The sequence below is a fragment of the Balaenoptera musculus genome, chromosome 5, assembly GCF_009873245.2.
Source record: "Balaenoptera musculus isolate JJ_BM4_2016_0621 chromosome 5, mBalMus1.pri.v3, whole genome shotgun sequence".
Classification (NCBI taxonomy): domain Eukaryota; kingdom Metazoa; phylum Chordata; class Mammalia; order Artiodactyla; family Balaenopteridae; genus Balaenoptera; species Balaenoptera musculus.
Window position 1 is genome coordinate 23143483 of NC_045789.1, and position 25207 is coordinate 23168689.

At 42.0% G+C, this 25207-nt stretch overlaps 1 protein-coding gene across 2 annotated transcripts in view; it reads right to left on the minus strand.

Annotated features, from left to right (window-relative positions):
• The window catches only part of MAML3 (mastermind like transcriptional coactivator 3), a 417508-nt gene that overhangs the window by 145637 nt on the left and 246664 nt on the right, over positions 1-25207 (minus strand). The window lies entirely within an intron of this gene.

The following is a 25207-nucleotide window of genomic DNA, read 5'->3' on the forward strand; positions in this document are numbered from 1 at the left end:
TTTCATGCAAAGAGAGGAACCAATATCAGAATAAAAAGTTTATCAACGTATATGTTAGAGAAAAAAGAAGCTGTCCAAATAAAATGGCTTCAGGGATGTGTACGGTTGAAGCAATTGTAAAAAAGCACCAACCCCTCTATATATTTCCCTGTTTTTCAACACATGTACTAGATTTATCACCCTAGTGGCATATCTACATGCATTGCATAATGTTCTTTTCTTCCTATTTCCAAAGGATTTCAGTTCTTCCAATTTAAAATCACCAGGGAATTTATAAGGAGTGAAAAATATTCCAAAAAGGTTGCTTGATAATCCTAAATGGAAAACCTGACATTGTTATGGGTCCCTTTACTTTATGAAATGCTTTTCTATACATTATCTCATCTTTATTACGGGCATCAGAGGTTTGATACTGTTTGGAGAGCATGAGACTAGTTCAGGTCTGTGGAGACTCTATTACAAACCCCTTCTTTCTAAGTTTTAATTTTCACAGGGCAGCAAAACATTTCACGAGTCTACAGGAGAACAAAATAAACTCATTATGAGGAAACCATTACAGGCTTCCTCATAAAAATTCCCTAGAAAAATTGTTCTGTTCCAATTGTTGGCTCTGGAAAACTCCCACTCCCCTTGAAAACTGAGAAGGTCTCACTTCTTTCAGGGCACCCGCCTCACACACTGACTCCTTCGCCTTTGTCTGGATGTGCATCCTTCCTTCGACTACATGCACCTGCCTTTGCCAGTATCCCAGCTCATTCACGCTACACTGCAACCATCTATCTCCCCTCCTATGGACCACAAGCTCCTTGAGGGCAATGCCAGTGTTTTTTATCTCCCCTGTTCTTACAGAGTGAGGCACTTGGGAGGGATTCAGTATATATGGAATGAATGGAGAGAAAAGCCCATAGGGAACAGATAGATACCTTATGGAAAGTGTGAGCGTGAACTGGGTACCTGCCTGTGTAGTCAAAGAATATTCTGAAGCAAAAGGATGAATATAGCTTTTACAACTTATGAAGTCAAATGCAAATGGGGCAGACGAGAGCAGTCAGGAGAAACATTCCCCTGTTGGAAAAAGGACAATTACGAGGGCCTGCAACGTAGGGAACCTGGATGGATACAAGCAGTGACTGACCTTAACTCTCTCTTCCAGCTTCCAGAAGTTCTCTGGATAGAAAGATACGAGGGAAGCAGAATGAGTAGGCAGCGCTCAGGGTCAAATGCCAGGTATCAGAAAGCAAATGAATGGCTTCATCCTGATGTCTTTATACCCAGGCATTTGAGGCTGGAGTAAAGCCTCTTGTCTAAGTTCCACGAAGTGCTGGAGTCCGAACTAAGGCTACACATAAGCCAGGAGAAGCTTGTACCTTTAAGAAAAGTGGCCATCTTTCACCTTTAAACTTTGTGATTCTGGGAAGAGTACTGGGGAGCGCTGGTGGCCCATCCCCTTCACCAAAAGAAAGTAAATCAACTATTATAATCTTTGCTGTTATTGAAGAACATTACTTGTAACTCTCAGGAGACCGTGACTCATAAACTGTATCTATATGCTATTTTGTAAGAGTAACAGGTCTTCAAGACAGTAATATATATACACCAAGGGGAGGCAAAACTGTCTATGAGTACCCACGTGGTTCCAAATTTTCAATTCGAGTAGTGGAAATATGAAGGAAAATCCAAATAAGAAAAAGTCATGAAAATACGACAGAAAAAAAAGATAATTAATTAGCACAGGCGTAATGAAGTTTTGTAATTTTAAACAATAAAGAGAACCCAAAGCAAACGGGAAACACAAATATTAGTGACATTAAACACCAAAAAGAAAGAGGAGTGGGAGTCGACTTAACCTCTGTGATGGGTTTACTGCTGGCTGAGGCAGGAAGAGGTTTAAAGGAGATTAAGAAAGATAAACAGTAAGCAGTCTGTCGTGCTACTTTTTATTTGGCTGCATGTGTCCAGCCAAGGGGAAGGTCTGCTCTTGAGCTAGTGGGCTCATGTGCAGCCAACAAAGCCAGGAGGACAGGTGAGGAGGGAGTGCTCGCTCTAGAACACGATGGAGGTTCCAGACCTCACTGCCCCCAGCCCTCCCCCATCCAGTGAGCATGAAAGGAAAATGGCCACCATCAGATGCCGATCTGATGGTCTTGGATCTTCTCCTTTGGTGTACAAAAAAAATCAATACCTTGATAATAATTTTTCTGGTCTATTGTCTTGACTAAAACAGCCCTGTTTATTCTCAAAATCACAGAATTTCAGAGATCGGACATTACAGGTCACCAAGCCCACCCACCAAGTGGCCATCTGGCCTATCATCACCTCTAGTAACAAGGACCTCATTTCTTCCTGAAGCAGTTGTTACCATCCTCGAGCAGCTCTGATTATTAGCAAATTCTTCCTTAGATTGAGCTAAAATTTGTCTTTCTGAAATATCTACCTTTGGCCCCTGGGAGAGAATAAATCTAAACCATCTACAATATGAGAACCTTTCAAATATTAGAAAATGCTATTATGTACTACTCAAGTCTTCTCTGCTACAGGCTAAATATACTTTGTTCTTTTAACCTTTCGTCATATGATTTTAAACTTTCTCACTATTGTTGCTACTTTTCTCTGAACTCAATCCAGTTTTTCTATCTCCTTCTTAAAGTATTCACTGGACATGTGTCACATAATGTGGTTTGACAAGCACCAGCCACAGTGAACCATCCCCACCTTTTCTGGGGCTACCATACGCTTCCATCAGGCAGCTGCAGACCAAAAGGAGTATTCACTACACGTGCTGAGCATCTATGATGGGACAGGCACGGTAAGCACTTTACACGCATTGAGTTAAATTCTGAAAATGAGCCTATGTGTAGGGGCTGCCATACTTCCTATTTTACACCTAAGGGCCCAAAGACAGAGAGGTTGAGCAACTTGTTTAAAGTCACACAGTAACTGGCAAGCCTTCCATTGATTCCTGATATACTTTATTTTGATAGATTCTGTCCAACTTTCCAAATTGTGAAGCTCTTTTTAGACCTCCATTCTTTCCTTCAATGTTCTGTATTCATCATTTCTCCCAGCCCATGCCATGTCCAACTCGATAAACGTGCCCTTTATAACTTTATCCAAGTCATTCATAAAATTTTGACCAGGACAGAACAATGGCTGTGCTGCCTAATGACTCTTGGTTCTTTTTTTTTTTTTTTTTTTTGCAGTGCCAGTGGAAATTATTCCATTTGGTCAAATGAGATTTTATTTAAAAAATGAATTCATGTATGAGTGTGTTTCATGTTTGGTAATTGCAATCATTGTTGCTTTTGTTGTGGTCATCCATGTACAATGCTTGGTGTCAGTCTATTTATGTCTTGTAAAAATAAAATACAGTGTGTGTGTGTGTGAATAAAAAAAAAAAAAAAAAGTGAAGAAACCAGAAAAAAAAAAAAAAAAAAAAAAAAAAAAAAAAAAAAAAAAAAAAAAATGAATTCATTGTAAGCTCCTTGAATGCTTGTCACATATTTCTTTGCATCCCACACAGCTAGTTTAATACTCAGTAAAAATCGTTGAAAGAAGTACTGTATTCTGAAATACGAAGCCCGAGGAAAGGTTCAAGGGGGTGGCATATGTACTGCCTGCAGTTCTAGGGTAATAGGCAAACAGTTTCTCTACCACTGACTATTCTGTCATCATTCCAGCCTTGTTCTGTTGGCTATTCTGTGCTTTTCACAAGCCAGTAACAGTGGTGAACAAATCCAGGATATAATGCTTTGGAGACAGGGGATCTAACGGGACACTGAGAATTTTAGAAGATGAACCACATTTACGATTGAATTTATCACACTGGATCAGAAGTCAGGTCATCTGTAATAAAGTCGTAATGAGAAGTTATCTGTCCACCGTGACAAGACTGGAATCTAGGAGCTAGAGTAAAAATAAAGAGAAGTTTGAGGCATACGCCTCACCTCTGAGGATGCCATCATGCATTATTCTTACCCCAACTCTCAAAGCATAATAGCACCACGATATCAGAGGGCAGCCCAAGACCTTACAAACCACCATCTATCTCAGTGTGTGCCATGGATCTGCTAATACGGTAGGCCAAATCATGTCCCCAGATCTGCACTCACAGGAAGAACTGCTCTGATTTTATCTTGAAAAGTCTTGTCTCCTGACACCAATGTTATCAGAGTTTCTACTCTATATTATATAAACTACCTTGAAGCACATTGGAATAAAGAGCCCTGAGAATAGTGTTAACTTCAAAAATAATAACAAGCAATTGGTACTTAATAAGTGTCAGGAACAGTGTTAACTGATTGACATGCACTCTCTCATTTAATGGTCACAACAACTTTATGAAAAGTATACTAAAATGATTCCCGATTTACAGATAAGTAAACTGAGACAGAGAGATGTTAATTACCTTGCTTGTAATTAGCAGAGCCCTAAAGCTTGACTCCAGCATTGTTGAACACTTATCCTCTTAAATACACTGTGTGTTGGTCCAGGTCTTCCAAGAAGTAGACACCAAGACGGTATTAAAGGTTCCAAGATCTCTCTCTCTTTTTTTTTTTTAAAGGGAAAACACTCGTGTGAGAGAAAATGGGAAGAGAGGCTGTCAGATCGCGCTGCGAGGATACCCCAAGGGAAGGCGAGAGGGGGACGGTCAGCGAGTGGGTCTTAGCCCCGCAGTCTGGGAGCCCCCGAGTCAAAGTCAGAGGAGCCCCGGGTCGCCCTGGGCGGGGCTGCCTTAGTCCCCGGTTGGCTGGGAGCGAGCGGCCGTGGCAGCGCGGCCTCTGCAGACACGCAGCGGTGGAGCCCGGAGAGCAGCGCCCAGAGTTCAAGGTCAGCCAGGCACAGGTTCACGGCTGCACGCTGCCTCCACAAGGCCTCCGGAGAGAGGCCCTCAGTCTGTTCTTAAGGTGTAAAATGGACGTCTCATCAGGAGGATTTTCCTTTGTCATCGAAGACGTTTCAACACCCACGGCCTGAGTTGCTGGAATCACTAATTCTCAGGCCCAGAAGCAGAGGGTCGTTGCCGGTGGGAGTCTGAGCGGGTCCCCGGCGCCTGAGAAAGGAGGATGGAATCGTTTCCTACCAGCATCAGGAACAGACTCACTTCAGGTTAATCCCTCTGCTTCCAAAGAATGTTCTTCTGCAGATGGTTTCATGGATTCTCTGAAAAGCATCTGGGAGAGGGGCTTCTCGTGGCCATATTCCAGAAAGTTCCCAGAGAGGATTTCCTATGCGTGGATCTCATGGAAACGAGCAGGGAATTTCCAGGGATAGCTCCTGGCTGGCAGATGCTGCTGACACACGGTCCTTTAATCTTCCCTTTCTCGTATTTTTCTCTTGTTCCATCAAGTCAACCATTGCTCTCCCACAAAATAAAGTGTGACAGATCCACTGCCTTTATTTTGTTGAAACCCGAGGAGAGCAGGGCTCCTTTGCTCCCTCTGGCCGCTGTCCTGTACCCACCCCATCAGGACTGGGTCAGGTACCACTTCCTCCGTCTTCTGAGCTCTGGCTCCAGCTCAGGCTGTGCGCACAGATCACACACACAGGGCCTCCAATTATGCCTTGTGAATGTGCCTACACGTATATACCTACCTATACATACAGAAACACACAGAATATACATATATGTGTAAAAAACTGCCAGAACTAAAGATGAAGCCCCACTTATCCCTGGCAGACTTGGGAGCACCATGCAATTCATCTGCCGTTTTCCGGCCCTTGACCCCTTGATCTCTCTGTAGTGTTGCCTAGCGGCCACCCTCAGACCCCAGGACATCACTCCCGCCTGGCTGTCCTCATAACTCCCAGACTCCCAGCTACTGCTTTCTCTTTTCCTCCTTTTGTTCCCTCCTTACTCGCCTAATCCTTAAATACTGGTGCTCCCAAAGGCTTATCCTCGCCTGGTTCTGCTGTCCCTGTGTACTCTCTCACTGTAGGATTTCATGCACTCTCCCGTGCTAGAAACCTTAGGCAGCCTTGGCTCCTTACAGATCTTCCTCCTGTCCCTTCAACTTTGTCCTACCATCAAAATTCCAACCAACCTATCACAAAATAGCCTCCCCATCACTATTCCACTGGGTTAAGGGTACTAATATGTATGAATGTCTGTCCAATGCCACACAATCTGTCAGGTGTTTTACATATATATTATTTCACAAGCCTTACAACAGTCAAGCAAAAAAGATCCTATAAATTCCTATTACAGATAGGGAAGCTGAACTCAAAGAGTTTTAGTTCATAGCCTAAAATTTAAAGTTGGTCAAGAAGGGTCTTTACTTTGAATCAAGGTCTTAAACTCCAAAGGGCAGGCTCCCCCTTCAGCCCACCATCAGGCCCTTGCACACTTGCTTCTCCTGCCGGATGGGGCACTCCCTGCTTGGGGCACTCTGGGTGTGGACAGAATTACTTTTTCCAGAAATGAGTATGATCATGTCTCTTCCACAAGCCCCTGTTGATTGTACTACAGGATTAAGTCCTTCCTAGCTTGTTTGGCCAGTGGTTACCAGGCTTGTCTGAACATTGGAATCACCTGGGGAGCTTTGACAACTACTGATGCCTGCATCCCACCCCCAGAAATTGTGAGTTCGCTGGTCTGGAATGTGGCCTGGTTTTGACATTTCATAAAATCCCAGGTCATTCTAATGGACAAGCAAGTTTGGAAACCACTAAGTTAGGCACCACTGTCCCTCCCATTTTGACTCTTTCCTATCTCTTCAGCAGATATGATGTCTCCAGCTCCAAACCCCACTGTGGATTAAACCATCCACTTCCCTGTCCTGGAGTTCTTTCTCTTTTTGACCAACTTCTACATCCTTTGATATTCAGCTCAAATGTGCCTTTGAGTTTCTCTGCCCTGACCACCCCATGCTGCCCTTTGTGTTTACTTCCTAATATCTGTGCCTTCTTCCACCTTCTGTGATATTATCAGAGCAAGCATTTTTCTTGTACACTGTACCACAAACTCTTGACATGTAAGGGGACTACATCCAGAAACATCCTTACATCCAATTTTGCAAATACTACTAGAGCAGATACATTTCCCCAGAAAATACAACCAACTATAACTGAATATTTCATTAGGGTCACACCTTCAGATGCATAGTGATTTGACCAATATGGGACCAAAGGAATTTTTAAAGCTTTTAAAATAATATCTGCCACAAAAAAATACCTGCCCACCATAGGTGTCAGTGACATCACTATTATCATAACGCCAGACATGAACTTAACCAAATTTGTAAAAATCTAAACAGTAGGGATGGATAATAACAAATTCTCATTTCATGAGCAGTACTTTGAGGTAGATGACAGTTAGGAACACAGAGAAGGAAAGAAAATTCAGACCCTGGGCCATCCTGGGCCACTGTGGGCTCGTTCACAAACTCTGACTTGCTTACTCCTTGTACTGGTGTCAAATTCATACTCCAGTATAATTATTAATTACCTATACCATGGTTCTTTGGCTTTACTTGTGATGAATAAAAATCTTGAATGATAAATTTCTGAATACTGGAAGTCAACCACGTTCAGTTACTTTTGCCCTACAATTGCCATCAACATGTTTTGGGGCCAAGGGACAATGCTAGATGGGGTTAAAGGACCCAAGGCCTCTCAAATTCCCTGCCTGATTAGAAATAAAGCTAAGTATGGATAAAAAATACTTCTAGGAAATAGTAATACAAAGTTGCATCTTGATTTTTTTTTTTTGCTATAAAGCTTAACTTGTTACTCATTTTCTTCCCTCCTAAATCATTCAAATATTTTGTGATATGGAGATAAATGATAAGTATCATTAGAATTTTCTCCAATTCCACAAAGTATATTTCTGCAAAATTTAAAATATCTTTTCCTCTTTAATTCTGCAAATAGTGCAATTTCAAATACAGCAACTATCCTCCCTTTGTCTAGCTAAATCTTCAATATTTATACTCAATAATCTACATAAGTTATTTTTCAGTATTCTAAAAGGTAAGTTTTTTCTCCTTGGGGAATCAAAATTAACCTTCAATTTCGTTCTCTTCTGGGGAGTACAATATGGTGGAATGCTTCATTCTGAAAGGGTTCAGGGGCCAGTATACAGCACGCAGATGGTACAAGGTGCAGGAGCAAGATGGGGCCAGGTGACCTTGAGGAGAAATCATTCTCAGTCTCTGCTTTTAGCTCCAAAACCATCATTCTTTTTGCCTTTCATATCTCTTGTCACTGAATTATGGAGCCCTTTGGCTTCTGGAAAAGCAGTTTTTTTCATTCTCTAACTAAACACGATAATAAATTGAGTCCCTATCTTTGTTAGAGGTGTCCAGGTCCGGCCTTCTCCCTTCTTTTCATCAACCTCTCTTCCAGCTGTTTGGCTCCTCCCAACTTACCACTCACCCTGCCCCCAAATGAACTGATCGGCCTTCATGACTGTGACTTAAACCCACTCCCCCCTAAGTCTTCCTCCTTCTCTCCAGTTTTGCCCTTTGACACAGGCATTGAGGGGCCCCTGCCCTGACCCCCAGCTTTAGAGGGCCCGATCAGGTCTTCCTCCAGCCACCCCTCCCTACCAGGGCAGGCAGTCAGCAGGGCCAAGGCGAGAGGAGCCCATGTCTTCCCTTCTAGACTGTGTTCTGGACACCTGGAGTCCCCACATTCCCTGCCCAGAGAGCTTTCCTAGCTCTTTGCTCTGGAAGGTGGACACACAGCTGTGTGCACTTCCAGGCCCCAAAAGTCGACAGAGCGAGTGTGCATGGGGGTGTGGGCTCAAAGTTCCCAGAAGTGTGGGAGGCCCCCGTGGTACAGCACAGAGCCAAGGATGGGAAGAGAACGAGATGGTCCAGGGAACCCACGCTGCAGAACCGATTCTGCATTCAAACCTGGCCTTCCCCGTTGCTATGAAGTTACAGTTGTCAAAGTCAGATGACAGAACATATTTTACTTAACCGTTAGCTAGAACGAATACATATGAGCATATGGTATGCAGGTCTACCTCTGTACTCTTGTCTTGGGCCCATAAATGTTAGGGGCAGGCCTCTTTCTCCTCACCCAACAATTCTCTTGCAGATCTTCTCCCATGCCAAAGTCCCATGCCGTCTCTCTTTGTTTAGTGACGACTAAACAAAGTCTGGAACTTCAACGTGTTTATTTCCCTTCCTGCCGGCCAGGCCTTCTTCTTTGCACTATTCCTCTCCTCTTCAGATTCAGTCCCTGACGGCAAGACCCTGCAGTTCATTTGTAAACAGGGAAGAGAAGCTGTCGTGTGTCCCACTGAGAGGTTTTCACGAAGCCTGGGTCCTCCTGGGTCAGCCCCTTTCCAACATGGAACCCGCGTGCGATGGTAACCACAGACAGACGGGTGACCCCTTTTTTCTTTACAGATCTTCCTCCCTTCCTCAGTGTGTTATTTCATCCCCTTATTTCTAAAACGTGTTTCAGACACAGAGGGAGCGGCTGTGATGGAAGTCGGCCAAGTAAAGATGCGGGGCGGGGGAGCAGTGAGCAACTCCAGTTTGACGCTAATGATTTGTGTACAATTCAAGGTCAGAGAATGATATGCGAGGCTTGTGCACCCACCCACACAAGCACACACAATTTAATGCTTGATTATATCAGCATATAGCGCTAATACATCTCACGCGGCCTTGTTCACTTGCCTCTCCAATTAGAAGGAAACGCTGAGGGCAGGGGACCACATGTTAAGCTGCCTTTGTTCCCCATAACACCCACCACCTTATTAGGCACATAATAGGCATTTGATAAATACGTTTTGTTAAAAGAAGCTTGTCTCCGCTAATGAAATAAGTGTGTTCTTGAAATGTTCTGAATCAAGTGAGTTTTTTGGTAAACAATTCCATTTTAGCGATACTGGGAAAGTTGCAACGCGAATACTAGGATACTAAGCGGATCACTATTCCATTTGGATTGTCATACATTTTTAAACTCTTGGGTCTAAACTGGGGAATCTTATTCTGGGGGGAGGAGGTGAGTGCCTATGAATCCCCTGTAATTGTGTCCACGTTTGTTCGGGGAATGTGTATTTTTCTGGTGATACTGCTGTAGCTTTCATTGTATGTGCTACTTAAAAAAGAAAAAAAAAAAGTTAAAATCCATGAGCCTGGAAGGTACTCAGGAAGTTGGGCTAAGCTTCTAGGAAAATAATTCAGCAGCTTTGGTGCGCAGGAAACACTCATCAGAGCCAACATCTGCTGAGCCTCTGCTTCACGCCAAACATTTGACATTCACCATAGTTAATTTTCCCTGCAAGGTAGGCATCATCGTCTCATTTTGCAGATGAGGAAACTGAAGAGACCTGCCCCAGGCACACAGTTATTCAACATCCAATGTGAGATGTGAATCAGGATCTGTTGGATTCCAAATTAGGAAGCTTTTCATGAAAACTGTCTGTCTCTCTCTGATGCCCTACCTAAAATAATGATAATAATAAATAAATTAACTTTGGGTGGATTATTATTATCCCCACTTCACAGATGGGAAAACTGAAGTTAAGAAAGATATATGAAATTCAAATATAGATGATACCTTGAGGAAGACCCCACAGCTGGTAAGCGAAGGGGCCAGTGCTCAAACTAAGGTCCGTCCACTTCCTGGGCCCACTACTCCTCACTGCCTTTCACAGCCCCCTGTGGGGATGGCCTGGCCTCCTCGTGACTCTTACACAAAAATCATGTATAAGAGCCCCCATGACTCTTATACCAAAAAAATGGTTCCTGGTTTCAATATACCAGAATACTTTTTAACCAGAATTCTGGATACTGTTTCTCATACATGATGGTACTTAGGGCTGTTTAGGAAAACGGTGGCTGGGCCCTCAGTGGAGCAGCTGTAATGGTCCCTCTTCAAATTTCAAGGAATACTACCTCCACATTTATCAGCACCTCAGAGATAGTACTGTTGATACTGGATATAGATGGAAGGTTGGCCATAGGATCATTCAAGATTCATCTGATATTATGAATTCATTCCACTTAGCTACTCAGCTTGATATGAGGAGAGTAGATTAATATGTGAAAGTGCTGTTAGCTCTTTGAGAGAAAATAATATTGAAATTCGGATTTAACTGGAAGGCAGTTTTGCACAGTAGTTAAGCAAAGCCTGGGCCCTGAATTCAAAGAGATCTGAGTTCAAATCTCCACTCTCCCCTTGACTAGCTACATGCCCTTAGAAAAAAAAAATCACTTGACCTTTCTAAGCCTCAGTCTTCTCACATATAAATGGAGATAATAATACGGTTATGACAAGCTTCGTGAAGATTAAATGAAGACACATAGGTAGGCTGTGTAGAACAATGCTTGAAACATTGTATTCACTAAAAAAAAAAAAGGTAGTATTTTGGTTTTTTGACCTCATGTCTAATGAAATCGGATAAGGAATTTGTAAGATTTCTCTCTCAAAATCAAAACAGGATAAAGGATACAAATAAATTCTCCTTCTCCTTGAGTGATAGCACTGGTATTAAAAAGAAACTCAATCCTGACCAAAAAAAAAAAAAAAGTTCAGAGGAAAAGATTCTAAAATAAGTCTTTTCCTGTGCATAGGTTTATCCAAATTTCCTTCCTAATTATATCTATTACTGTTGACATTTTATTACTTAAAATAATCTTGTGTGATCCAGAGAGAGTCACAGAAATGGGTGGGGCAAGCTGAACTGTGCTATGGTCTTTCTGTACATGTCACTGTTACAACTAATTACAGTGTATCTGTGGGTTGGTTCCACATCTGCGGAGTCAACCAACTGTGGATCAAAAATATTTGAAAAAAAATTCCAGAAGTTTCCCCAAAGCAAAAGAATTTGCCACGCAGCAACTGTTTACATAGCATTTACATTGTAGTAGGTATTATAAGTAACCTAGAGTTGATTTAAAGTATAAGAGAGGATGTGGGTAGCTTACATACAGATACTATGCCATTTTATGTAAGGAACTTGAGACAGCCTCAGATTTTGGTATCCATGGGGAATACTGGAAACATTCCCCTTGGATACCAAGGGATGACTGTATTTCAATCCCATGTTGGTGTGGGAAACATGGCAAAGTGAAGATAGATTGAAGAGCCTGATTGATACTTTCCAATTCTTGTTTCTACAGTAATTTAGTATATGTAAGACAAAAGTCTTTAAAAATACAGATTTTCAATCAGAAAAGAAATGGTGAGTGCTGGTAGCAGAGTGGAGATATATGACTGCACACAACAGTGGGAACTCCACTCTTCCCTCCCAGCTGACACGCAAGCCAATTAGATCCACCTAGCTGTTGATGCATGTTTTCAAGGACCCACGGAAGGCAGCTTTCTAAAAGCAATGCAATTTTTGTTTTAAATATACAGTGTCCTTCGGTGAAAGTAACAAGGGGGTTGAGGTAACTTTAGAATGCTGGAGACAAGAATTCTTTACCCAGAGACAAAGATGAAAGAGACCCAGGAAGCTGGATGAGAATAACGTAAAAGGGTCTGCCTGCATTGTTGCCCGTGTGCTTAAATGATGCTATAAAGTAGGAACTCTCGGACATTTTCAGATTGCTGCTCCATGACCAAAAGGCCTGCAGACCAGAAATACAGCAGTTCCACACCCAACCAAACCAAAACCACACCGGCCAAAACCACCTCCCAACCCCAGCTCCAACGAGATGCACACAATACTCATACAAAAGAATCATCTATCTGGAAGATGGGGATGGGGGGAGGGGGGGAGGGGAAGGGACATAGAACTAAGTGTTAAATCCGCTTTACCGGTTATTACATTCCAGGGCAATAAAAGCCACTGCCTTGGCAAGGGTGGGAAAAAATGAGACCAGAATGTCAGACGTGATCTTCAGATGGTTTTCTTGTTCCCATTTCATTCTGAGTGTCAACCTGAAGGCAAAATTGCATAATGTTTAAGAGCTCAGGTTTGGGTTCAAACAGACTTTCTTTTAGTTCCTAGTTCCAGTGCCGACTGTGTGACCTTGAAGAGGCTACTTAACTTCGTATGTCTGAGTTTCCAGGATATCTGAAGATGACATGCAATGATTCATGTTAAGTGCTTAGCACAGCACAGATCTTGGCACACAAAGCATTGCACGGATGGTAGCTATTAATACGCACCACCCTTTAGATCGGAGTTTCTCAACTGCGGCATTATTGACATTTTGAACTGGAGAATTCTTTGCTGTGGGAGCCTGTCCTGTGCATTGTAGGACGTTTAGCAGCGCCCCTGGTCTCTACCTACTAGAGACCAGTAGCAGCCTCCCCTCCCCTAGTTGTGACAACCAAAAACGTCTCCAGATGTTGTCAACTGGCCACCGGGGCACGCGGAAACAAAATTATCCCTAGTTGACAACCACTGCTTTGAATCAATCCAGGTTCTAGAAGAGAAGATAACTCAGTTCTTCTCCTTGACATGTATACATTTTAAGTCCCAGCTTTAAAAAATTCATACTCTTATTTTGAAAGCTTAGTAATAAATCACACAACTATTGGGGGTCTTAGTTTCCTCATCTTGAGACCATTATTTCAAGATTCCCTTTTATTCTGACCTTGAAAATTCTATTCCTATCTCTTTCATTTCCCCAAGGACTTAAAAATGATTTCTCCTTATGCGGAAACTTGTACAAGTGCTACATCTTCAACTGGAAAAATCAGGAAATACAGATAAGCAAAAAAGAAAGAAGGGAAAAAGAGAAGAAATGCCATTTATTTATAATTCCAGCAGTTAAAACTAACTAGGTTTAACATCAGGATGAATGTGTTTTCAGATATTTTTCGAGTAAATATATGTGTGTATATACACAAATACACATGTACATATACACTCATGCAATGCACACATACACGCAACAGGTATTTCTTGTATGCTTGTCATTTTCCCCCAGTCATTAATTCTAGCTATCTCTAGATCTAGTGCTAGACGTTATATAGTTTTTCTCTTGTACAACTTCCCTCAAGAAGTGGTTCATCAACTCATGGTTTCAACTACCACCTGGGTGTAAATAAACCTAAAATCCAGTTTTAGTCCTTTATTCCTCCACTGAAAATGGAATATCCAACTGACAAGTGTGCTGAATAGCGTTCAAACTATTCCCTTTGGACAACTCTCCCTTTACCTGTAACTGACAGCTCTCTGAAGTGAAATTTGACTCCTGTTTTCCTTACTTGTCCCAGCTCATGCCCATGGTCACTTTCACACCTCTTACTTTTTCTTTGGATCTATTTCCCAGGTCCTATCAGTCAGGTCCTGATTATTTTGTTCCAGGTGTGCTGTTTCCCAGCATCTCTCCTGCCAATCACTTGGATCAAGATAGTACCCTCCTCTTTTCAGAAACCTACAATGACTACCCATTGCTTCTTGTATCACAGGTTAGATCTCAGTAACGAGCTCCAAAGGGCTTCCTCACTGCCTCAGCCCCCTCCCAAGGCCTCATCTTTTGCTGCTCCTCAACTTATACTTTTTATTCCTTATCAGCTCTTGGCAGCCCACAGTTCCCTGATTCCCTTTTCCTGAACAGTCCATTAAAAGTAAAGTACATCAAAGAACAGGGCTGATGTCTTTCAAAACAGAAGAAAAACTAGAACATGAATAAGTTATCCTTCTGCTAATATTTCAGTTACTAGTTGTAGCTAATTATATATTACATTAATAGGGTGTATCTTTTGTACAGATTATTCATAAATGCTTGCTTTATTTTCGTTTCAAAAACACATTTTTCACCAGATTGGGTGGAATGTATTTACAATACTAGGAAGTCAACCCCACTGAATGATTTTCTTGTAGCAGTATTTCTCATCAAGGCACATGCATTTACTTAATCCAAAAGACGGCTAGTTTTCTCTATTAAAAGGTATACAAAAGAATAACCTTTGAATTTCATCACTGTAACTTGGACAACATGTCACTCTATTGAATATAAATAGGAATCTGTATGCTGTTATTACTTAAATTTTTTTTTTTTTTTTAAATCCAGCTTTTACTAGAGGATAAACTTCTTAAGGGCAGGGACCATGCCTTTTACATCCTTTGTGATGCTCACAGTAACGGAAATATAGCTTCGTTCTTGTGCAGTTGGTCCTCAGGAAATGTTGCTAGGTGATTCATATTTGAAGGGGAAATGGAAAGCAAAGCCCGAAGGACTTAAAGGATTTGCATGCACGCATCTTGCTGTGAATAATACAAATGTGGAGAGAGATGACTGAGTGGACAGCATGGGGGCACTGTGGGCTTTGGCCCCTGTAATATGCAATAATAGGAAGCTACAACGTGACTAACGGCAGCACCCAGGTCATAAGATGGAAGACGGAGGAAACGAAGGATGTGCTGGAGGAACTCCGAGGTGCCGTGGAACTGCAGCGTCAGCACGAAATGGCTTTCAGGGAGAAATACTTCAGTGGGAAACACAGCACAGAGGACGAGGGCAAGGATAGAAGCCATAGGATAGAAGCCCCAGGACAGAAACAATAAATGCCTTCAAGTGAAAAGATGAGGGAAAGAATTCTTAAAGCAGAAGCGAAAAACTCACGTAACTAACAAGGTTGGGTTTAGTGTCAACGAGATAACAGCTCAGATGCTAGGTCTTCTAAAATTGTATTTCCTGCTTTAAGTAAAAGCAAAGGCTTCTTCGCACTGGACCTCAGAATTCTACATTAATTCTCTGCCACAAGGCACATTTGATATTAGGATCGGGGCTGCAAAATAAAAAGAAGCAAATTTCTGGCGTGTTGGAGCCTATGATTTCCGGCCTCCTCCCTCCCCTCCCCTCCCCGACTCTGGACACCACGCCGACCCACATACCCACCAGATGGGTCTGCTCGTCTTTGCCAGCTCAGTTTTCCCCACCCTCAGCATCTCTGTGCCGACACCACTTAAGCACCTTATGAAATGTCAAAAGCCTTTCATGGTAATTACGGTGTCCACAAATATGTCCACAAATTTGTGACACTCCATTCAGAGGGGAGAACTAATTCCACTCCTCTAGAAGGTGACTGGACTTAATGATCTGCCTCAAAGAAATAGAGTAATGAAGAGGCAAAGGTGTGTGACTTCAATACTATGTCATACAATGTATGGTGCCTTCCTCCTTGCTTTCTCCTGAATCACTCACTCTGGGGAAGCCAGCTGCCATGTTATGAGAACACTCAAGCAGCCCTGTGGAGAGATCCATGTAGTGAGGAACTGAGGCCTCCGGTCAGCTGCCATGTGAGGGAGTCCCCGGGGGGCAGATCCTCCAGCCCTCGTCCAGCCTTCAGATGACTGCGGTCCAGCTGACAATGGGACTGCGACCTTATAAGAGATCTTGAGCCACAGCCACCCAGCTAAGCTGCTCCTGGATTTCCTCAGGACTGCTTGTTCTTTTAAGCTGCTAGATTTCGGGTGTAATGTGTTACATATCGATAGAGAACTAATATAGTAAAATTTCCAATAGAGCTCTTATTTATTTTGGAGTTAAGTTTTATTTTTATTTTTTTTTAAATTTATTTATTTATTTTTTACACCAACCAGGGGTTTAATAGAAATACAACCAGCATAGAAAAACTCAAAACTACGCATACACCAAAACCAGAATGCCAAGAGGTGGGGGCAAAGGCAGATTTCTGACCCTTTGGCTCAGCCAGCCCCCAAATAAAAACATCAACAAAGACAAACCAAGAAAATAAGAAGCAAAGATTCATGCTAAGCTGGAGTTAAGTTTTAAAAGTTTTACTAAAATGCCTGTTTTACTCTAACCAACTCCCCAGACAGAGAGAGAGAGAGAGAGAGAGAGAGAGAAAGAAAGAAAGAAAAAAGCAGTTTTAAAGTAATAATAGTTTTCATTATTTTGGGAATACTTGTTTACCTGCTCCTAATACACAAGAAGGTTAGATGTTCTAAGTGTTCATTTGAATTAAATCCCATCTCCTTTTAAGCTACTGATTTTGACAAAGACCAATGATTTTTGCCATATAGTAAGATTCTAGAAATAATCAGGCCTCAAATAGTCTAAGAGACCTCTAAGGTAAGGGATGGGGAAGTAGCAAGATTTTCTCTTGAGGTGTTTTTGCTCACTTAACAGAAATGAACAAAAAGTATACATATTCATATTGTATGTTAAAATATGACAAGTGATTTTAATTTCAAACAGAGGTAATTGCAGGAGGAACAATCTTGTCGTGGCCAGGATGAAAGAAAACTCTTTTTATCAGCACTTAAAGCTTGCTAATAGCGGGTTTTTAAAAGAGAATATTAATACACTTTTGCCATTTTGTTTGCAGTCCCTGTCTACATGATTTTCATATATATGATAATATGTTTCTCCCAGAATCTTTCCATCTTTGTATGCCCAATACCTAGATATTTCAGGTATATAATCAATGTCTACTGAATGAATGAATGAATGAATGAATGAAGTTAGCTTAGAGGAAAACTGAAACACAGTTATACTCTCCTAGAGGATTAACAAGGTATGAATAGCTTATGGTATGATTAATGTTTTACATTTAAAAAAATGCATAGAGTACATATAATAGGTCTGATAATATTCTAAATGCTATACATAAATTAAGACACAGAATCGTCACAACAATCCTATTATTACAGTCCCCATTTTCTAGATGGAAAAACTAAAGCTCAGAGAGAGCTTATGTAATCTGCCCAAGATCCTACAGGTAACGAAGAGGTGAAGGCAGGATGTGAATATCCCTCCTAGCTCCAGAGTCCACGCTTGACCTGCCAGGGCAGCTCCCTAACTGATCTCACACGAGCTCACACCAGCCGGTTCTCAAGTCCAGAGAAGGTGCAGGTGACCGGGCGAGAGAACTGTACCTGCTTTGTGGCGTTCGGGGGAATTGTGTTTATTCACGAGTTTCTCTCACTAGACCGCCAATTTAACACTCTGTCAACTGTCCAATTATTCACGTTTGCGTGGAGCTAAGTGGGTTCTTCTCCAGCTGCACACCTTTTTTTCTCAACATAATTAATGAAGCTCATCAAAACCCTAGAAAACAAGCCCAGAGCACCAGCCACTCTCATTGACATGTTAATAGGAGGTCAGGCGCTCCTGACCCACCGCAGGATGTTTATATGGCCCCAAGGCTGCTGCTCACGAATGTTATATGTTGACAATAGGGTTTGAATGAATAAGGGAAGCCCCCGGTAACAAACGGCTGTGGAAGTATCTGAAGGCCGTGGGCCACGCAGAGCAGGTGAATTCTAATGACAAGGACACAGAGCCTGCTGTGTGTGGCTCTCGGGATGTCGGGAGGGCAATGGGAGGCACCGGTCTATTCTGTCCAGTCTATTCTGTCCGGTTTAGGGTCACAGAGCTGTTAAGAGGTGACATAAAGAATCAGCGGCTCTGAAACAGCCAAAACATTTTCATCCTGCTTCACCTCTGGTCCTGTCGATCGCCTTTCTGATCACAGAGCAGACTTTTGCTATTGTTGTTTTAGACCTGCCCTGTCCAACACCTGGCCACCAGCCACGTGTGGCTATTGAACACCCAAAACGTGGCCTGTGCAAATTGAGTTGTGCTGTAAGTGTAAAAGACACACCCGATTTCAAAGACTTGGTATGAAGAAAACAATGTCAAATATCTCATTAACAATTTTTATATTCTTTGACATCATATTTTCATTTATTGGGCTAAATAAAAATAGATTAAGGGGATTCCCTGGCGGTCCAGTGGTTAGAGCTCCCCGCTTCCACTGTAGGGGGCATGGGTTCGATCCCTGGTTGGGGAACGAAGATCCCATATGCTGTGTGGCACGGACAAAAAATAAAAATAAAAGCCTGGCTTAAATAGTCAATTCATTCGCTTTTTAAAAAATACCTATATATATTAAAATTAATTTTATCTGTTTCTTTGGGCCTTTTGTAACGTGGCCAATAGAAATTTTAAAATTCCATGGTTTGTATTTGTGGTCTGTATGCTATTTCTATTGGCAGTTCCGCTCTAGAGTTTGGTACATCTACACCTGTCACAGCTCTGAGAGGCCAAATGATTTTCTCTGGGCTTTTCTGCCACAGCAAGGAAAATCTTAGTAAGAAGTGATATTGAAACCAGCACTGTCTGTCATGAAGGCTGCTCTACAGTCAGATGTGAACCACCCTGCATTCCAGGGCCTTTGGTCACCCTTCAACCTGATGGTTTCACATTCCAGGCCCCTTGGGGACAGCACAGCATGGCACCGCGTGGCACACGGTACTTGGATTCTTACTGCACTGACCTGAGAAACTGACTCTCTGCTCTGCGCTTAGTGGCTTTTAGGGAATGAGCAGGTGTACCAGAGCCCCAACCTGTGGTTGTGCAGTTCATGAATAGAACAACAGTGTCCAGTGGAGGGTGCAAGGGGGCTGCTTCACACCTGGGATGTGTATGAGGCTGCAGCTGCAGCCCATCTGCTCAGAGGGGGTGACCATTTCCCGATTCTCACCCCGGCCCTAGAAACACTAGCAGTGGCCTCAGGTGCACTGCTCTCTCCACCCAGAGATGACCTTCTTCCTTGCACCACTGTCTACCTTCAGCTTGGCACCGCAAGCATTCGCGGCCTAGCAAGCTCATGAATGTCCTTTGTATGAACTGGCTGGAGCCCAGTGCAGAAAAGAAGCCCAAATAAACTTTCAAATGTGTCGGATGCAAAAGCAATTAGGGAATGCAGGTATGTTGATAAAACGTCTTCTAGGAAATCATGATATTAATAAATGAGAGTTATCAGTTTGGATACTATATGGAGTCAATACTTACTCTTTAGTAAATGAAAATGTATAGATAAGCCGCATAAGCTCATGAATCATATTAACTAATCATGACAATGTATTAGAAATGTAACTAACTCATAAAAGGTATTTTGATTCTTTACGCACTGTGTCAGATGCAAACCATTTGGTGTCATAAAAAAGATGAATTCCATAGAAACTTGCTCAGAAACCAAGATATAATAGAATATCTTTGTATCGGAAAACAGCATTTTGTTTTTCAAAGAAAAGTCCAGAGTTGCTATGAGTAGTTAATGAATGATGATGTACTATGTTTGAAAGCTTGGAATCCCGCTCCTCTCATATTCTAGCGTAATGGCTATCTTTAGACAGGACTTTCGAGTCATAGGTAAGATGTGACCAAGTAAATCCTTATGATAGAAATATTAAGCAAAAGGAACATATAATAGTCTATTACTACTCTAATGAAAACAACTATTTTCATAATAATATGAATTTATTGAAAACTAACCCCTTATAAAAACAAAAAGTCCAACTACAAAACACAGGAGAAGATATTTGTGGCTCAATTTAACACAAACTTTTAAAAAAGTGCTATGTGCTTGCTTCACCCTATTGCAGAGCGTGGAACCTGTACCTTAGCAAATGAGAAATACAAATCAGCAGAATAAGATAAATAATAACAACTGTTTGAGTTGCTTTTAAATACAAATAAGTTTTGATATTTAGATGTATATATGACATGCTTATCATCTTTCAGAAACTATTACACTACCCTAATATTTAACCTTATGGTCATAAATATTTGATTCATTTCCCTTTCATCTCATCATATATTCAATCACCAAGTTCTGTTATTCCTTTCCTCTAAATGCCGCTGTGTCTGTTTTTCCTTAAAATTTAAATGCCACATCCAGATCGAGATTCTTACTGTCTCCTACTTCAAATAGTAGAAGGTCCGCTAGCTGTTCTCCCATGCCTTTCGCTTCACTATTCTCCAAGGGTAACCTTCCCTCCAGACTGGCCAGAATCTGTATCATCTCTTAAGGAACAACCCCTTGCCTGCACCAGAATGTCCTTCCACCACCTTCCACGCATCCAACTCCTACTTATTCTTGGTCTGCCTCAAGGCTTATCTCCCCCTTGGAGGCTTCTCCTTTCTACTCCCAGCAGCCCTGACCCTCGCCTTCTCTCTGCCCATGAGCCTTAATGTAGAATTTAGTAAGATGGCACTTAACCACTTGTTGCCTTGTATTTACTTGTTTCATAAGCCTCCTCATCTCCCCAACTGGACTGCATACTGCCAGACACTGTAGATGATACTATTTTGATATATCTTCTTAGTCTATATTTAGAATTCTAAGAATTTTAGGAGTGAATACACTTGGGGAGGGTTTGCCTGGTCAGGTTTCACAATTTTATACACTTGCGATAGACCCTTAGGCTAGTAGGCTCCTGTCAGGGTAAAAATAGAGCCAGATCTACTCTCTTACGTGTGAATGCACTGGATATCCAGTGGGAGCATTGGGCCGGGGCTTAGGGTTCAGTGAATGACTTTGCAAGGAAGGGAATCTAAGACTCAGGAAGTAGAATTAAACTGAGCATGTGGCCGAGGCAACACCTCCACAAAGCCCAGGAACATCTGGGAAAGGTGCTTGGATGCCATTCTTGATGTAACAGCATCAGAAAACAGAACCCCAAGTTGTGACCCTACTGATGTGCCTGCCAGCAGTCTTGCTCTGAGGAAGATGTCCTAAAAGAGGTCCTCAGTAAGCCTTGTGCTTCCTTTAATGTGTGCCCTTTCCATATCATGGCACTCTCTACAGATCCCAAGAAAGCAGCTCGGCACACACAAGGCTGGGCCCTCAGCAGGTCCTGAAACAGAGGACTGACTATCCAACCCTCTCTCTGGGAGACAAAGGGAAATTCTGCCCTTCACCATGGTGGCGGGGGGCATAGAGGATGAACTGCTTTGTCCTATTAAGAGAATCAACAGGAGTAATTCTATGATTTACAAAACATAGCCAGGATCCACAGGATTTGATCTCTTAAAAAAATCACTCTATCCTAAAAAAGAAAAGGAAATCCAGGAAGCACAGAGTACCCTAACTTTTCCATCTTACTTCAAACGATACAAGTCGGAGACCTTGCAGAATTTGTAGTTCCACGGACAATAATTTAAGCACATGCAAATACTGAGCAATGAAATAAACATAGGTTGCTTTAACTGTAGTTCCAGAGTTACCTTATGTACTATTTTTCCAATAGAAAATGGTGGTGGTTTGCTTATTAACATCCACCTTCCCAAGCCTCACCGTAGACCTACTGATTGTGCACCTTTGGCAGTGGAATCTGATCCCCTGTATCTTGAACGATTTCCCCAGGTGATTCTTAGGCCCACAAAAGTTTCAGAACCACTGTCTGACGGGTTGTAAGCTCCCTCAGTAAATAAGAATATTCTCATCCCACAAAACCTTTAAAGAGTATTCTCATAGGGGGCTAATTAAAACCTCTTTCTTCCACAGTACTATTATAAAATGAATTCCTTTCCTAAAACTTTTCTTTTTCTGCTGTTTACTCTTAGCCTCATATTTCTAAGACTCTGACAGAATATCAATCAGGATTTTCAAAATATGCCAGTATGTGGATGGAAATGACCTATTGTACCCATGAATTGGAACATTTCATTTATTATCTGGAATTTCGTAGTGCTTCTGCCCACGGGTTTCCCCTCAGCTGGGAGGCCCTGGATTAAGTCAGTGATGAGGGTTCTGTCAATATTTTACCTTGCATCTGAGTTGCCAGATGCTATTGGCTTAGTCAGGGTCATGGAACTTAAATTGTTTCTATAGTCCTTGAAGTAAGTCAATATTTTCAAGATTCTAAAAACTACTCAATGGTTATAACCACCAGATCTTATTCTAAAATATCATGATGGTCATGTTGACACTGCTGTCTTTCTGAACACATGTATTTGACATGTAAATTTTATGTCAAGAGAGCACTTTAGCATTCATGAAATCAGCTCTATTAAAGCCCAAAATGTTAGAAGCAATAATGTGAAATATGCTGTAACATATAAATTTCAATATTGGACAGTATTCGGTATTCAGATAGAAAGGTGTTGAAAGTCGCCAAGGAAGCCTCTGGTAGACTGAACATCCACATTTGTCTTGGATTTTCCAACTCCCTGGTATAGTGACAATAAAGGAATAAAAATGACATAAGCATCCAAAACAAAGAGGGTGGGAGATGGAAATAGCCATCCAGGGTGTCAACAAAATTCTGGAAGATGAAAATCAGATGGCTGAGTGGTGAACGACTGAGCTGTTTAGGGAAAGCTAAATCTAATCCGGCAGTGGGGGAAGCCAGAAATAAAGCAAGATGGGTCAAGTTAAAGGATTCTGTAAAATCTCAGGAGTCAGAAGCACCTCTGAATGCCAGCGTGGGAGGTGTGGGGTGCACACAAAAGGAAAATTGGCTAAAGTTCTGTTTAATGAAGAGGTGGACCAGATACACAACCCCAGACTGGAAGAAGGAGTTGGGAGAGGTGAAGCCACAAAACTCTGGAATCCTGCATCCCAGCCCTGGCTGAGGGTGGGCTGAGGAGCCATACAAAACAGGGAAATTAAGTGAAAGTCTACAAAGTATTTAGTGAGATACCCCTCACCATCATCACCACCTGCCGATTCCCTTCCTCTGCTCAGCTCCTGAAAGCCGGCCTCTAGAGTTACAACTCTCTGTAACGAGGTTGAGGGAGTCTTTTCTGACTGGCCCTGGGGGGAAAAATCTGTAGACACTGGCCCAGGGAAGTGGCTGGGTTCTAGCTCAATCCCCCTACAGTGAAGCTCCACATTTGACAAGCCCTATCTAAGCGCACAGAGCAACTAGTTAGCTTTATCGTGCCTCACCCTTTAAATAAACAAACATGTGAGAAAAGCTTTCAATGTGAAAGAAAGAAAAATAAAGTGAGCATACGGAAAATGGTGCTTAGGAGAAACAGAAACAAAGCAGGGAGTACTAGAAAACTTAATTTTAAAATGATAATTAATAGCTTTAGATCGAAAAAGGGTAACCACTGGTGGCACAGTGGTTGAGAATCTGCCTGCCAATGCAGGGGACACAGGTTCGAGCCCTGGTCTGGGAAGATCCCACATGCCGCGGAGCAGCTGGGCCCGTGAGCCACGACTACTGAGCCTGCATGTCTGGAGCCTGTGCTCCGCAACAAGAGAGGCCACGATAGTGAGAGGCCCGCGCACCGCGATGAAGAGTGGCCCCCGCTTGCCGCAACTAGAGAAAGCCCTCGCACAGAAACGAAGACCCAACACAGCCAAAAATAAATAAATAAATAAATAAATAAATTTAAAATCATAATTTGTGATATATCGAGTTCTACTGCGAGTATGGGAAGAGAAAAAGAGAGGCGGTGTGTGGAGAGGGTTGTTTGTGAGGAGGGCAGTGTAAGTGAGTTAAATCCTCGTCTTTTATAGAATCGAATAATTGAAATATTGAGGAACAGCAGTTTATGGAGATAAGAGAAAACAACTTCATGATTTGAAGCAACTGCCTTTGGGAAGCAGAAATTAGAATGGAGGGGAGGAAGCAGGGGGCTACTCTTGATAAGCCTTATAGTGCTATTTGATTTTCTGAACTAGGTCGTGTATTATTTGGATAAAATAAACAATACATAATTTACAAAAACTAAACAAAGAGGCACCAAGTTTTTAAAGTTAAGAAAAATGTATCTTCAAAGAGATTTCCACGATGTCTGTGAATATTGGAGCTCTGGTCCTTCTGTGGAGATTTTTATGGCTCCAAAGCTTATAATAATATACCTCACAGGAGACCCAACGGATTTTGGTAAAATAAAATTGAAAGGGGAAAACATTCTGTAAAATATAAGCATATATGGACTCATTATGATAGACCCAATCACACACAGAAAGCACACATATGAAGAATGAAGTAGCGAAGTGTCTATGATTTATCTAGTCCTATGAGTGCAACTAGTAAAAATTAACATCACATTTTGGAAATCATTCACTTTCCACTCTTCCCCGTAGGAATTATTCTTGGGCTCTGGGTATCCCTGTACCCTTCCTTGACCAGCAAGTAGTCATTTGCTTTTGCTTTACTTCTTTCATAGTTGCTCCATTGTTTTTTCGCTTGTCGGACACAGAGACAGAGTTTGCCATCCCAGCAATCTCATTGTTGTTCCACTGGTTCAAGATAACCACCTCCTATCAAAGGATTCTTTTTAGACTTGCCTTTCCAGTTCTTCTATTTGATCTCAATGGCAGCTCTGTGTTATTTGTGCTAACACGCTCCCCGTTGGAGCTGATAATCAACTGTAAACATATTTTTGGTCCAAACTTTGATCATTGCCATCAAATGACTTATGAAACATCCTTATGTTTAAGACACAGCGTTCTGTACTATACAAAAATTAGTAAAAACAGAGAGAGAGAGAGAGAGAGAGGTCCTGTCCTTGAGAAACAAGATCAGGAAAAGATAATAGACACAACCAAAGTAAGTTCTGGTTATTTCATC